General features: G+C 39.2%; 1 protein-coding gene across 4 annotated transcripts in view; it reads right to left on the reverse strand.

The window, feature by feature from the left end:
* The window catches only part of IL1RAP (interleukin 1 receptor accessory protein), a 121,903-nt gene that overhangs the window by 86,266 nt on the left and 20,383 nt on the right, over positions 1 to 15,254 (reverse strand). The window lies entirely within an intron of this gene.

A 15,254-nucleotide genomic window follows, 5' to 3' on the forward strand; every position in this document is an offset into this window, starting at 1 on the left:
CATTACTAATTGTCAAAAACTAGAAACAACTCAAATGGCCTTCAAGAGGGAGATGGATAAACAAACCCTGGTACATCCAAAAAATAGATGCTTGCCAGCAGTACACAGCAATGAGCTGTTGCTAACAACTGGGATGAACCTCAAAGATACTATGCTGAGTGAAAAAAAAGTCAGTTTCAGTAGGTTACCACCATCCAGGTCCATTTAAATGACATTTCCAAAAAGACACAGCTAAAGTGACAAAGAACAGATCAGGGGCTAGAGGTAGTACAAGGGTGACTGCAAAGGGACAGCACAAGGGCGACTGCAAAGGGACAGCACAAGGGCATCGTTTGGGAGACAGAACAGTTCTCTGTCCTGATTGGGGCAGTGATTAAATAAATGAGTCTATCCATAAGTTAAAATTCATAGAATTGTACTTCCAGAAAAGTCAATTTTATTTCATGTCAATTAAAACAAAATATGTTTAGGTGGCGTGATTTTTTTTTTTTAAACTCCACAAGTGATTTGTGAACCCCTTTAGACAGTTTAAATAAATGAAAGCTGTTTTAACCCAAATTTGGCTTCTATTTTCAAAGGTCACTTTGAAAATAACACAGTCCTAACGTTAAGTACGAAATGTTCCCAAAAAGTCTAGCAGTAGAGGAACGTGGAGAGATCAATGCAACTGTTCTAACTCTCAGCACATCAAGCCAGTGCTGCTAACCTCGATACAACAGAGGACTCAAAAGTTTAGAAAACATGAGCGCACTCCGCTTAGATACGGCCTTCCCCTTTCTTATTAAATAGCTTCAAAGTGTTTGGAACTCTGAGAGGACATATGTAACATAATATACCACCACCTGCCACCTTTAGAAGCTTGGAATAGAATGTGAGCAGGTTGATTTCCTTTTGTCCTTTAATATTTTGAAGAGCAACATGCTCAGTGGGGTGAGGGAAGAAATGCCATCATTAAGTCTCACCCTTCACAAGAGGGAACTAGAACTAGGTTTTCAGTGGAAAGTGCAATGAACTTGGAGTTCTAAGTTTCACTGTATGATCTTGGACAGTCTGGCAGAAGAGGAGAGAACTATTCACAGCAACCACTTACAGTTATAAGTGGTTGGTTACCGTCTTGATGACTAATTTAAAACTGATGTGCTAAGCATTTGTGGACACTTCTTAGTTAGGGCAGGAAGAGTGTTCCAATGTACCTTCTCCCTAGTAGGTGGACAATTTGATGACTAAGTGTTCTGTGCTTATGGATACTGAGGCTGGAGTTTGCATGGGGTGAAAGAAACTAATACCTACCTCATCAGTTTTTAGGAGGACTGTACTTGATAATTCCTGTAGAGTACTTAGCTCTGTCCAGGAACATAAATAGCTCTCAGCAAATTCTGGTTATCATTAACTCTTATTAAGTGAGGTCATATATGAGAAACACTTCAGAAACTGTGGAGCTGTAGGCAGATGTGAGCTACCATTAATATCATTTACAAAGAATAGACTAAGTTACTTGGTTCAAGTTGACCATTGACCATTGGGCAAAATGTGCCATGTCCTACACTTTGCAGGTACTAGGTCCAAGTTCAGTACTCTGTTCCCAAAATATTTCAGAAAAGACAGTCGTGGTTTTAAGTCGGGCCTCTGCACCTGACAGAAAAGCCAAGATGGTTATGATACACTCTACAAAAAACTTGAACTTGGAAAAATCATGGTCCGGATGGTCTCACTTCTCTAGTCCTCAAATCCCTCACTTACAAAATGAAGTGAAAACCTCTGCCCTGATATCTCATAGGGCGGTTGTAGAGGATCAAATGATGTGACACGTGGAAGAATTTAATTATAAAGTGTTAAACTAACATAAAGTGTCATGACATAGGTTTTTATTACGAAATGAGATGGGCTGTTTTGTTTTGTTTAGATTTTAAAGAATTTGAAGAAGTGGAGATCTTAAAGTCAAAAAGAAAATAATGTTACAAATTGCTTAATTCAGATCCCAACATGGATTACCTTTGGTGGCATTGCCAGGGAGGAGCAAGAATGAGGCTTCTAAGGTCTGGTAACGTTCTATTCCTTAGTCAGGTGATGGTTACACGATGATGCATTTGTAAAAATTCAGTAATTTGTACATGTAATATTTATGTACTTTAGTGTTAATATTCTATGCTTCTGTAAAAAATATGGAAAAAACTTTTGCTTGATTGAAGTTAAAAGGTGGTTTAAAACAACAAGGAGAGGTTAGAGAAAGGTACAGGATAACAGTATAGTTTTTTAAATCAAGAAAGCAGCTTAAAATCCAACACAGAGTGAGAGAGAGATATCTCAGAGCTCTTCAAAGCTGTGGGGGGAATTTTTAGGATGAACCTCACATTCCTTCTAATTCATTCTGCAAATATTTATTAAGCTGTGGACACAGTCTGAAGGAGGAAGAAAGGTGGAAACTTCCCCTGTTCTCATGGAGCTTGCAGTCCTGAGGCGTATAAACGTCTAGAGTCTAAAGAACAGGGCTGCAGCAGAAGCATTTCACAGCATGTGAGAGTATAGAGGAGGGAGCGGCTCGCTGGGGAAATGTGATGTTATTTGAAGTTAAAGTAGAGAATTAGGAGACATTTAAACCACCACGGACACAAAACAGTCCTATCACCTGAAAGACTAAGATCTAGTCACCTCCAGGTTAGGAAATTCATTACTTTTCTCAGCATAGGAAAGCTTCCTAACCATCTGAGGTTTTCTCCCCTTAAATTTAATACAACGACATTGCCACCAATAACCTCTTTAATTCGAACGGATAGTCTGAAGATCACGATCCTGTCTGGGAGGCTGTCTAGAGAGAGACACCATCTACACACTGTTAAGAGAGGCCACAGGAACAAAACTGCAGCCAAGTTTTCATAGATTTCTCCATAAAGACTGTATGCTCTAGCTTTTGAGTATACAGAATCGAGTTTTGTTCAAATCAATAAGTATTTATTGAACTCCTATTTCATACACTTTAATAGAAACTGTGTGGTATACAGAAATAAACACACAGCTCTTATAATCATGGATCTCATAGTTTGGGAGCAAAGTCAGACTTATAAACACAAAATAAATCGACAGAAAAAAAGTAGAGGAAAAGAACAAGTAAATGGTCGAGGACAATACAATCACACCAAAATGCATGATGCAAACTATCACATCCCATCGTGAGCATTCTGCCAAAGGACCATGTGACCAAATGATTCTGAAAAGTAATATGTCACGTAGCTATTTCTTGTAGATTCACAATGTACATTAGTACTTTAAAGGCTCAGGTCATCTACCAAGCAAATATTGTGGTTGACTTGTTTTAACCCAGTATTAAACCAAGTTATCTGGCCGTGAACCCCTTTTTGATGCATTAAGACTCTTAGGGTTCCATTGGAAATACTGAAGTAAATAGTGAAAGCCCTAATTAGGGAAGGAAGAGCCCCAGCCCAAATTCCCAGATCAATCTTCAGTCCATAAGATGCAGATGCTTTTCAAAATCAACCAACTCCACTTGAGACTAAACCAGGGAAAGAAATGAGTCCTAGCTTTCCCACAGCTTCACCTCCCCTCTGCAGCCTTCCCTGGTTCTCTCTTGTCTGGCCACTGGCTGGAAATATACTATGCTTTCTCTGAAAACTCAGTTCAGGTATCTGTATCTCCCTTAGAGCCCTGAGAAATATTTGTCCTAATCTGTTTTATTTAGGTTTTTCTCTTTTAACCTCCCTTTTTGGGCTAGGACTCCAAGTTTGTGCCCACGTTATATAGTCCAATGCCGTTACATAATAAACATATATAATTATAGGGCAACTACTGGGTGGTAGAAAGAACATCTCCCCAGGATACAGTCAACCTCTGTTCTAATTTGGTGTTGGTCACTTTGTAACTTTGCTCCCTTGGATAATTTACTGAATTCCTGTGGAGCCTGGTATCCTTATCAATAAAATAGACTAACAAATACTTACTTCAGAGGCTGTTATAAGGATCCAATTAGAGGATATTTACGAAAAAACTTTATAAATGGTGAAGTATGATGCAAATATGAAGCACTGATGTTTTTATTTTGCACACGTATTCACATGAACCCTAGATTCTTTAGCAAAGCTGAAGGCCATGCAGAGGATGCAGTCTCCTCCGGGAGTGGGTCTAAACAGATGTCACTGTGAGTTCTATGACTCCCATCAAAATCCACTGCCTAAAAAGTGGAACTGTTTTCAGAAATTAGACTTCAATGGGTCTAAGTCATCCTCGGCCTCACAACACCAAGTCAGTTGTCCTTTCACAAGAGCATTTCCCTGTGTCATCCCCCTGCTTCCATCCGAGAAAAAAAGATTGGTTCGCTAGAGATCATCTATCAGAATGGAACTTCACCTGCTCCCCTATTTAGGGACCTGGAAGTTTCAGTAGCTTCAGCTATTCAAACAGACCCTGTAGCACTCAGGGGCTCCTCATTCTCACTTACACAGAGAAACAGGAGGGATGAGTCCCAGGTCCCAGTCCTGCTTCTTGCATGAATTAGTTGTGTGACTTTGCCTATGCACTTTACCGTCCTGGTGCCACAGTTTCCACAACTGGCTTTGTTAAGAAGAGTTAAAATCAAAAGTTAAAGCAGGGGGCTTCCCTGGTGGCGCAGTGGTTGAGAATCTGCCTGCCAATGCAGGGGACACGGGTTCGAGCCCTGGTCTGGGAAGATCCCACATGCCGCGGAGCGACTAGGCCCGTGAGCCACAACTACTGAGCCTGCGCGTCTGGAGCCTGTGCTCCGCAATAACAGAGGCCGCGACAGTGAGAGGCCCGCGCACCGCGATGAAGAGTGGCTCCCACTCGCCGCAACTAGAGAAGGCCCTGGCACAGAAACGAAGACCCAACACGGCCAAAAATAAATAATACATAAATAATAAACAAATTAAAAAAAAAAAAGTTAAAGCAGAACTTTCACAAAAGACTTTCCATGTCCCAGACCGACACTGTGCCGATCGTGAGAAAGCACAGGGGCTTCAGGACAGCCTCTACCTTCAGGCATTCAGTCTACTGGAGAACACAGCCCATTGGACTTCCTTCCCATCCCCATCCCCAACCTTGTCCCTGAAACACAAAGATAACATTCCAAGTCTTCCTGGGAACCCATGTAAGCCAAAACTAGGGAGCGTTAAGGAAAATATTATCTCTCTGTATCTAAAGTGTTAAAGAAAATCCCCTTATGAACTAACACTGAGGAGGTCTGTGTGAGTCTGTGTCCCTGTCGAGACAATTCTATGGCTTCTTTCACTGATTTTTGGACACCAGGATCATCCTGACAGATGGCAATGTGTACCCACCAGTCCCATAGTCTGGGATGTGACCTCAGTCAACCAGATCACTCTGGATGGAGGGAAAAGGCGGGGGTTCTGGCAGCAGTTCTTTATATATGCATTTGACATTTGGTGACTTTGTGGCAAGTAAAGTAAGACCACGAAATCCCCCTTTAATCAGAATGAGAATGAGCTGGAATTTTATAGTGCTGTTATCTACTGATCCATAAACCACTAAAGACTCAAGTGACCCCAATTTCAACAAGTATGCCTTATCTTCACTATACAGCAACTTAGGAAAAAAACCCAAAAAGCCAGTGCCCTCACAGAGAGGTGCTCAAGCAGTGCTTAATATGAGGCTTTAAAATGCTTTGACAAGAAAATTGAGCAGGATGGCAGAACATATACTAAAAACAATATGGACAGAGTACAAGGGCGGGGGGGCATTTTGTGGCTGCACCTTAAGCTTTTTAGGGGCATTCTTTTCCAATACAAAGCTAATAAATAGTAACTGAGTACCCACTATGTGGACCCTCTGTGCTAAATGCTAAAGGCTGAAACAGATTTTAACATGCCTCAGGCATCTAGGACCTCACAACCGAGCAGGGATCTCCAGCATGCACTTTGCTAATTTAACCTTGTAGTTAAAAGCCTATTATTTTAGTTAAATGTTCCAATCCTTGGCTCTGCCACTTAGTACCTGTGGAATATTGGTCAAGTTATTTAATCTATCTGTGCCTTAGTTTTCTCAACTGTAAAATGGGGAGAATAACAGTATCTATTATTTCTTTAACTATACAGAAGTTTAGCTGTGTATACTCATACTATTATGAATCATGTAAGTCCAAGGAACATGCTCTAAGGAAGGAATTACCTGTGCTTTAATGGGGGTGGGGGGATGGGTTGGGTGGAGGCAGGGGCGTCGGCGGCTGGATTGGATGGCCTTACAGCTGGATTCTGAAGACAGGTAACACTCTGAAATGCAGCCATGCATACAGAGAAAGGCATTTAGGGCAAAATTAAAATAAAACAAGCCTTACATTTTACCACTGAGCATAGAACAGGAAGGAAAACTCGTTGAAAGATTCTAATTAGATGAATATTATCTTGCAGTTATGAAGTCCCTACAACCACGTACTAGGAACAGTGATTCAGAATAGGAATTTTATTCTGCACGTCATTTCTACGGCATACACTCCTTGGAGCCACTAATCATACCAACACATGGTTACCACATTCTGCCCTAGGTAGCAATACTAATTATTATAGGAGTTAATAGGACATTACCCAAGCACTGGGGCCATAAAAAGCATGTCCGATTACACCGACACTGCCAGTTCAAGAATGGAAGTCTTTCTCATTAGCACAGAAAATATTTTTAAAACACTTTTCCATTCACAAAGTTTTGTTCACACATATATATTCATTTAAACCTCTGAAGACTGCCTAGAGTTTGGTATTTAATATCAATCCCATTTTACAGAAGAAGTAGTGATTTCTCCAAAGTGCCACAGATAATAAATGGTGAAGCCAGTATTTAAACTGAGATACCATGACACCAGATCTCATGGTCTTTCCACTACATGCTCCCTCTCTGCTCTTGTCATTACTTTAAAAGTTTGTGTTAGAGACACGGGGCCACAGAAACATGATTTTTTATTGGAGTCTGAATGTCTACCTTCTGCTTAGCAAACTATCACAGCATTCATCGTGTCCTAAAGAAAATCCCATGTTGCTCATGCCATCGATCTGTAGCTGTCTCCGACAAAAGGACCTGAATAGCTGCTGTGGCCCTGGGAATTTTAAATAAGAAGTCAATGAGAGATGCTGGTAGTGGTTCTGTAATTGTCTAGGAGCGAATAAAACCTTGGTGGAATAATAATCATATCAATATGCTGGCTACATGAATGATCCTGCAGTGAATTACAACAGGGTACTTCAACTCCAAAGCCTAGGGTGGTACATCTGCATAATTAATCTTGCTCTGCCATAACCCTGCAGGGTCAGCAACATTGGCATTCTGCAGCCAAAATTAATGTCTTATTATTTTAGTCCCCTTTGGTGTTTCCTTGGATTCAGGAAAATAATATCAGATGCAGCAGCTCTGTCGACACAGACAGGGTTTTAAAGGATCACCAAGTTATAAAAAAAAAAAAAACCCTCACATAAATCCTGGTAGGTAGACAGGATGAATTCGACGCATAGTTCTAATACACCTACTAAATTCAAGGTTCTTGATACTTTTTATTTTATTCTTGGATTAACTTAGACCCTCTAAAGACCACATATTGATCCATATTGTCCAGATTAGGCTTCTACAAAGTGATTTCAAGAAATTACATTTTGGTATTGTGCCCTCATTTCAGAGAAACATTAAGTTGTTAGTATTAGGTGAAGTATCAGGTTAAAAAGTTATCTTTTCCTATATGACTTCTCAGGGTTTTTAGAATGCATACTGTGAAACTATATTACTTAGGAATCATTAACAGTGCTCCTCCAACTCAATTGACTTTAGGAATCCTTGTTTAAAATATCTCTAAACATTAGGATCCTCGGCACAGTTTAGAAATGCTGACTGAAGTTCTTTCAGAAAAAAAAAAGGGGTTTCATCTGTATAAGGCATCCCAGCAATAGACTAATCTTTGAGAAATTCCTGGCAATTCTCTCAGGAGGTGTGTTAGAGAAAACTCTTAAGTGAGGTAAGGGTCATGAATTCTTAACTGGAGAAAAAAGTGGGAAATTCAAATCAATTTTCTAATCTGTGAAGCCATCCCTGTGGCAAAAGCTGATGGAGAAACAGGGGCATAATGACTAGCTAACGTGAGACATAGGACATGCCGGTGGGTATAAGCATGATAGTGCTATGCTCGGCCAGTACTGCTAATTGGCGTTGATTATGATCTCACTTCTTCTAGCATTTTTGAGGCTGTTGCCAAATCAGAACATAAGACACCATAGAGAAAGAGTCAGAAAACAGAGGAGAGTTCTTATTTCTCCAATTATAGAAGGAGTCAGCATACATGAGGAGACCCGGAAAATAACCTCTGCGACCTGAATACATGCTAGATACATTAAAAGTGCTATTATTTTTAATTGGGCCTTACTCTGAAAAAGAGAAAGATGAGAAAATGTGTATTCATTAGGCTGACCTAAAAACCAGTGGCTTTTTGCATGTAAATATTCTTTTTATCCACTGATGCTTGAAAAACAGACTGAAATCTTGTTCTCCAAAGCCAAAAGAAGAGATGTTTCCCACATCACAAACAAGAAGGCTGTAAAAGCCTTAGGTAAGTTTTGGGTGCCATGAGGACACCTGTAAAGGCTGATTAATGACAAGGACCAAATCAGTTTTCCCACACAGCACATCTTAATTCTGTTTCCCTGATGTCCTTCATACGACATTCTGGTTCTTCCAAGATCTGGCGGCAAACTCCTCTAGACAAGGTTTTTCCACATCACTCTCCATATACCCCAGCCTTTGGCCACAGGTACACACACAGAGGGGGCTATATAAGTCACCCTCACTCCTCCCTTCCCTTTTAATCATTCCTTCTGCCTGGAATATCCTGCATTCCCCTCTTCACACGTACAAACACTGGCCATCCTTCAAGATCTATTTCCAAAAACATTTCCTCATGAAACCCCCCTGCTTCCTTTAGCCAGATGTAATTTATTCCTTCTCCCTACAACTTTCCCGTCTAGTTGCAGTAATGGAATCCTTTGCCTTGTACTACAGGTAAGTGTGTATGTCTTCTCTCTTGAGACCCTTGAGAACAGGGTCTACCTCTGATGCATATCTGTCTTGCGGGGCCTCGCAGGAAGCCTGGCACATGAAAGTGCTCCACGCTGCGGACTGAATGATTGTGGTCTTCCGCACACAGTGATTCTACAAGCTGTTTCTCAGTCCAGGAAACTGCTGTAACTCTTTCATTTGTTTTTTCACACCTCTGGCCTCTCAACAGTCATTTCTTTCTCCAGATCATCTTTAGGGAGGTGTTTCCTCACTAAAATCTGTCAGACAGTTCACAAGAATACCCCGGGACTGTCATCTGTCTCATCAGTGTAAGACCTGGTTATGCCTTTTAATATATATATTTGCATTTATTCTGTGCATGATTACACTGAGAAAGAGAGACCCAGAGTGAGCTCCTGCCCACCTGTCCAGAGAGGGAACTCCTGGGACTAACCTTGGAATATTGTTTAATTTAGATTCACAGTGTCTGATTCAACATTACCGCAGCTTATTATTTTTTGGCCTGGGTGAAATCCCCTGATCGTGCTGGTGCTGAGCAAGAAGAAAATTCCCTTCTTCCTAACTGTGTATGTTCCAGCAGATGACCGTGTTTCTACCTGCCATTTCTAACACCTCAAAAGCTTTGAGGCAGCATCTAGACTTAGAAAGGAAGAGCTGATGCGAGGATGTAACAGACTTCCCTTGACCTCTTCGAATCACTCCCCAAATCCTGCAATCTGGAATTTTTAAACCGGAAGCATGATTTTGGTCAGGAGAGAGGGGTGTGATCAGAAACCAGAGGAAAGCAGGGAGTAGAGAGGTTATAAGCCGAGCCAGGAGTACATGTGGAGATAAGGGAACCCTAGGAAATTTAACTTTGAGAACAGTATCTTTTCATTCATTCAACAAATATTTTCCAAAGCCCTCTATATGTAGGTACCTTATTCCACTGAAATAATTCATGCTTTGACAGTATACACAGTGCTTCTTTCCATGTCCTACTTTATCTGACATTCACAAGCTTTATTGAGAAAGGAATATAATTTTTTCTGTTTTACAGATGAACAAATTAGGTGCAAAAAAGTGAAGTGTCTTACTCAAGATACCACAGCAATCAAATAGCAGACCTTGGTTTTAACTAAGATCCTCTGATTACAGCTGAGTGTCTCTCCCGATTCTTTTACATTATCCTCCACCCAACGCCCGTGGCAGGCTATAAACAAAACATATGAAGGAACTGTTCAATATTTAGTTTGTTATGTTTCACAAAATAACCCAAAAGATCAATTAAAAAAAGATAAAGTTTCACTGAAGCAAAGGTTGTGAAAAATGCCAATCTACATTAGTAAAATCCTTGAATTATAAGCAAAAAAATTTTCACTGGGAAAGTGATTTTTATTACTTTGAAAGTAATGGAGTGGCACAAATGAGACGTTTCTGGGAACTGCACAGACTCAGATTATTTGTAATTAGTGTAGCATCACTTGTATAAATGAGGGCATCACATTCAAAGGTTTTAAAGTTGTTTCTCCCAGTCAGTTTCCCAAGGAAACACCTTTGTGTTTCAAATCCTGGGCAAACAGAACTCCACTTATTGCCCATAGGCAGGATATTGAAATTTCATGGGTAGTTTTTAATAGGTAGGTTAAAATGCTAATGATGGTGGTTGCCAGGGGCTGGGGGAGGAGGGAATAGGGGGTCAGTGTTTAAAGGGTACGATCTCTGTTGAGGAAGATGAAAAAGTTCTGGAGATGAATAATGGTGACAGCTGCGCAACAATATGAACGTACTTAATACTACAGAACTGTACACTTTCAAAATGGTTAAAATGGTAAATTTTATGTATATTTTACCACAATAAAAAAATAAAAATTTTAAAAATGCGAATGAATTTTCAAATCAAATTCCATTAGGAAGGGATATAATTTGTTACACAAGGTTAAAGACAAACTTCAGCTGAATCTCTAGTTGATCACAAACTCAGAAAAAAATAAGACTTTAATTCTAAACTGAATTAGCTAAACATACTAAAATATGTCCTAGCCTCTGTAAGACCAAATATAAGTTAAAAATAAGAGGCTTTATTCTCCTTGTTGAAAATAAGGAAGAGATTTCCTTCCTTTTTTTTTTAATTTTTATTTTCTATTGGGTATAGTTGAGTAACAATGTTGTGATAATTTCAGGTGCACAGCAAAGAGACTCAGCCATACATATACATGTACCCATTCTCCTCCCCCAAACTCCCACATCTTCTTTATCCATTTATATGTTGACGGACATTTAGGTTGCTTCCATGTCTTGGCTATTGTAAACAGTGCCGTAATGAACATTAAGGTGCACGTGTCCTTTCAAACCATGGTTTTCTCAGGATTTATGCCCAGGAGTGGGATTGTTGGATCATATGGTAGCTCTATTTTTTGTTTTTTAAGGAACCTACATACTGTTCTCCATAGTGGCTGTATCAATTTACATTCCCACCAACAATGTAGGAGGGTTCCCTTTTCTCCACACCCTCTCCAGCATTTATTGTATGTAGACTTTTTGATGATGGTCATTCTGACTCACGTAAGATGATATCTCATAGTTTTGATTTGCATTTCTCTAATAATTAGCGATGTTGAGCATCTTTTCATGTGCCTCTTGGCTATCTGTATGTCTTCTTTGGAGAAATGTCTGTTTAGGTCTTCTGCCCATTTTTTGATTGGGTTATTTGTTTTTCTGATATTGAGCTGCATGAGTTGTTTGTAGATTTTAGAGATTAATCCTTCGTCGCTTGCATTGTGGTTGCAAAACCACTCCCTGTCAGACCCAGCAGTTCCACTTCTGGGTCTTGATCCAAAAAAATTGAAATCAGGATATCTTCACTCCCATATTCACTGCAGCACTATTCACAATAGCCAAGATGTGGAAAAAAACTAAATGTCCATCTACAGATGAATGGATAAAGAAAATTGTTTTATAAACATAAACAATGTAATCCTATTCTTTCTTAAAAACGAAGAGAATTCTGCAAGGCGACAACTTGGATGAACTTTGAGGACATTATACTAAGTGACAAATACTGCATGATTCCACTTATGTGGAATGTGGAATGGTGGTTGCCATGGCCTTGGGGGATGGGGAAATGGGAGTTTGTAATCAATGGGCATAGACTTTTAGTTAAGAGAGAAGCATCAGCTCTAGAGGTCTGCCGTACAACAGTGTACTTATAGTGAACAATAGTGTACTGTAGACTAAAAATTTTGCTGAGAGTGTAGATCTTGTGTTAAGTCTTCTAACCACAATAAATTATAATTTAAAAAATTAAAGCTATGAGAAGTTTTTCCTTTGGATAAAGCCAATTAACTAACACAGATGGTCACCTCCATTACCAAGGAATGTCAGGATAAACTATGTATGACAAATGATACTATGAAGTCCTCTTACTTGAGAACAAGTTATTGTTTATCTTGAAAACATGTATACAGTGGGCCACTTGGTTATATAAAGGTTTGAGATTTCTTTCTGTTTTTACAGTCTCTTAGTGGACAGCCTGTGATTGGCATCACAGTCTATTTTAATGCTTATTCAATAATAGAAGTGTCTTATTTCTCTCTTACCTTTGTGAAGAGGATTTCTGGGTTGAGAGGTTTTGTTTTTAATTATATTTCCCCAACATCTCCTAAACCAGTAACGTACAATTGTCACTAAAATAAGAAGGAAAAACCCCTAAAACACAGACGCACAAGAGAAAGGCTAATTTTTATTATTACAAACTGGCAGGAAAACCAGAAGAAAGGGCCAAATTAACTTCTGGAAGAAAAGGCAAAACAAATTTTAAAATGACAAGCGAGTATTGGTATCTATGAAAACAAATCAATGGTTAATTGTACAGCCAAGACAGGTAGAAATTTCCCTGTAGACAGGCTCATGAAAAGGGGCTGTAGAATGACTTCCAAAAAGAGAATTCTGTGACTTTGGAGGCTTTCAGCTTCATGACAGACATCATGCAAACACTGGTCCACCAAAGACAAAAAATTGTAAGGACAGAAAGGAAGAAAGGTAAAAAGAGACCTTGAGAAGGAGGAAGAAATGGAGTGAGTGTTGGAAGGAGAAAGGGAGATAGAAAGAAAAGAGAGAAAGAGAGAGAGAGAGAGAAGGAGAAGGAGAATGTTACTGTGAATAACAGTAATCATAATTCATAGAAACTAGTCCCTCATTGGTCTAAAAAATTTCCTGCCATTTCTGCAAACTGAATACCTCCTGGATTTCTCTAAATAAAAATTCTATGACAATTTTGTTAAACATTTGTTAGGATCTATCCTCTTGTACATTGTATTATGGTTATTCCTCAACATTTCTCATCTCTTCTATTTGTCGTGAGCACTTTAAAGACCTGAAGGAAACGCAAATTTTGTTTTGTCTTTTATAATTCATTTTTTCATTCATTACAATGCCACATGGAGAGCACAGACCTAGAAAATATCCCCTAAATAAATTAATGACTATAAGTAGAAAGAAGTATTTAAACAATTTCACCTTAATAATCTAAAAGAAATGGATTTAACAGGCATGACATAGTCAAGATGAGTTTTTAATAACAGGAAAAAAAAGCAAGTCTCCACTGTGCTTGTACTTACTTAAGTCAAAAAGTCTACTGTTGGGGCTTCCCTGGTGGCGCCGTGGTTGAGAATCTGCCTGCCAATTCAGGGGACACGGGTTCGTACCCTGGTCTGGGAAGATCCCACATGCCGCGGAGCAACTAGGCCCGTGAGCCACAACTACTGAGCCTGCGCATCTGGAGCCTGTGCTCCGCAACAAGAGAGGCCGCGATAGTGAGAGGCCCGCGCACCGCGATGAAGAGTGGCCCCCGCTCGCCGCAACTAGAGAAAGCCCTCGCACAGAAACGAAGACCCAACACAGCCAAAAATAAATAAATTAATTAATTTAAAAAAAAAAAGTCTACTGTTTGGTTTTTTATTTTATTTTTACTTTATTTTATTTAATTTACAGTCATATTATTTATATTTATTTTATTTATAATTATATTATTTGTATCTATTTTATTACACTTATTTTACTTATTGCTATTACATATTTATTATTTTTATTTGATTTACTTATTTTGTTGTATATATTTATTTATTTTATTTATTTATATTTATTGTAATTTTACATTCAGCATTTTTGTGAAGGATCAGAGACATCATCAGAGTTATACAATTCAGAAGTTCTGAGTACGGGACTAATGAGTAGAATGAATAAGAAAACTACAAAACAAATGCGTTGTGACTAGAAGAGAAGACAGCAGGGACAGACAACAAGAAAAATAATAACTCCAGGCAAAGTGGGAAGGATGGAGATGATGGGAGAAAGAATCTGAAGATAATCTATAACAGGAGATAGAAAAAGCCCTTTTGAAATTATGAAGCTTCTCCCTTTTTAAATTTTCAAAAAGCAAATCTAACCAACTAACATTATTTTCCTGAGATCAGATGCACCAAAATCTGATTCTGAACCTTACTCTGACTTGTGATCAGGCTTCCAATTTTTGAAACAAATACACAATTATGTCAGTTGTACAGATACAACCCTATTAATAAAATACAGATACGAAGTGTTTCTCTGTGCCTTAAATGTAATTCCTTGGACAGTGAATTCACATGAGCTTCTGAAAGCTCCAATACCCCATGTCATTGTGGCACTTCTCAAAGAAGTGAGAGGAGGAAACAGATTTGATAATGGGGTAAGCCCCTTTGGACCAGGAGCTGTAAAACCCAACCATGGCAATGACAAGAATGAGGCAGTTTGAAAGATATCTCACTGAAAGAACCATGAAAATACCCTGCATTCACATATATATTTCCCTCACATACCCTCCTCACTGAAAGCACAGGCTTTCATTCAGCAACACACACTAAAGGGCCACTACTGCGTGCAAAGCCATCCACCGGGCCCTGCAGGTAAAAGAGGAAGAAGACATAGTCCCTGATCACAAGACACGGTCTATCAGAATCCATTACACGAAAGCAATCAAGTGAAAGGCAAAGCTGGATATCTATTCTAAGATGCTATTTCGCAAATGCGTATAAAGATGATCTAAAGATTTTGGTAAAATGGAGATGCTTAGTCAGCAAGTTTAGGTTAGGACTCGAGATTCTATCTCTCTAGTCCACCCCCAGAGGCTGCTTTTTCTTCTCTTCCCCAGACCATAGATTGACAAGCAACAGCCTAAGGGATGAAGTGTACTTGTAAATAAAGGA

This window comes from Eubalaena glacialis, chromosome 6 (genome assembly GCF_028564815.1).
Source record: "Eubalaena glacialis isolate mEubGla1 chromosome 6, mEubGla1.1.hap2.+ XY, whole genome shotgun sequence".
NCBI lineage: Eukaryota > Metazoa > Chordata > Mammalia > Artiodactyla > Balaenidae > Eubalaena > Eubalaena glacialis.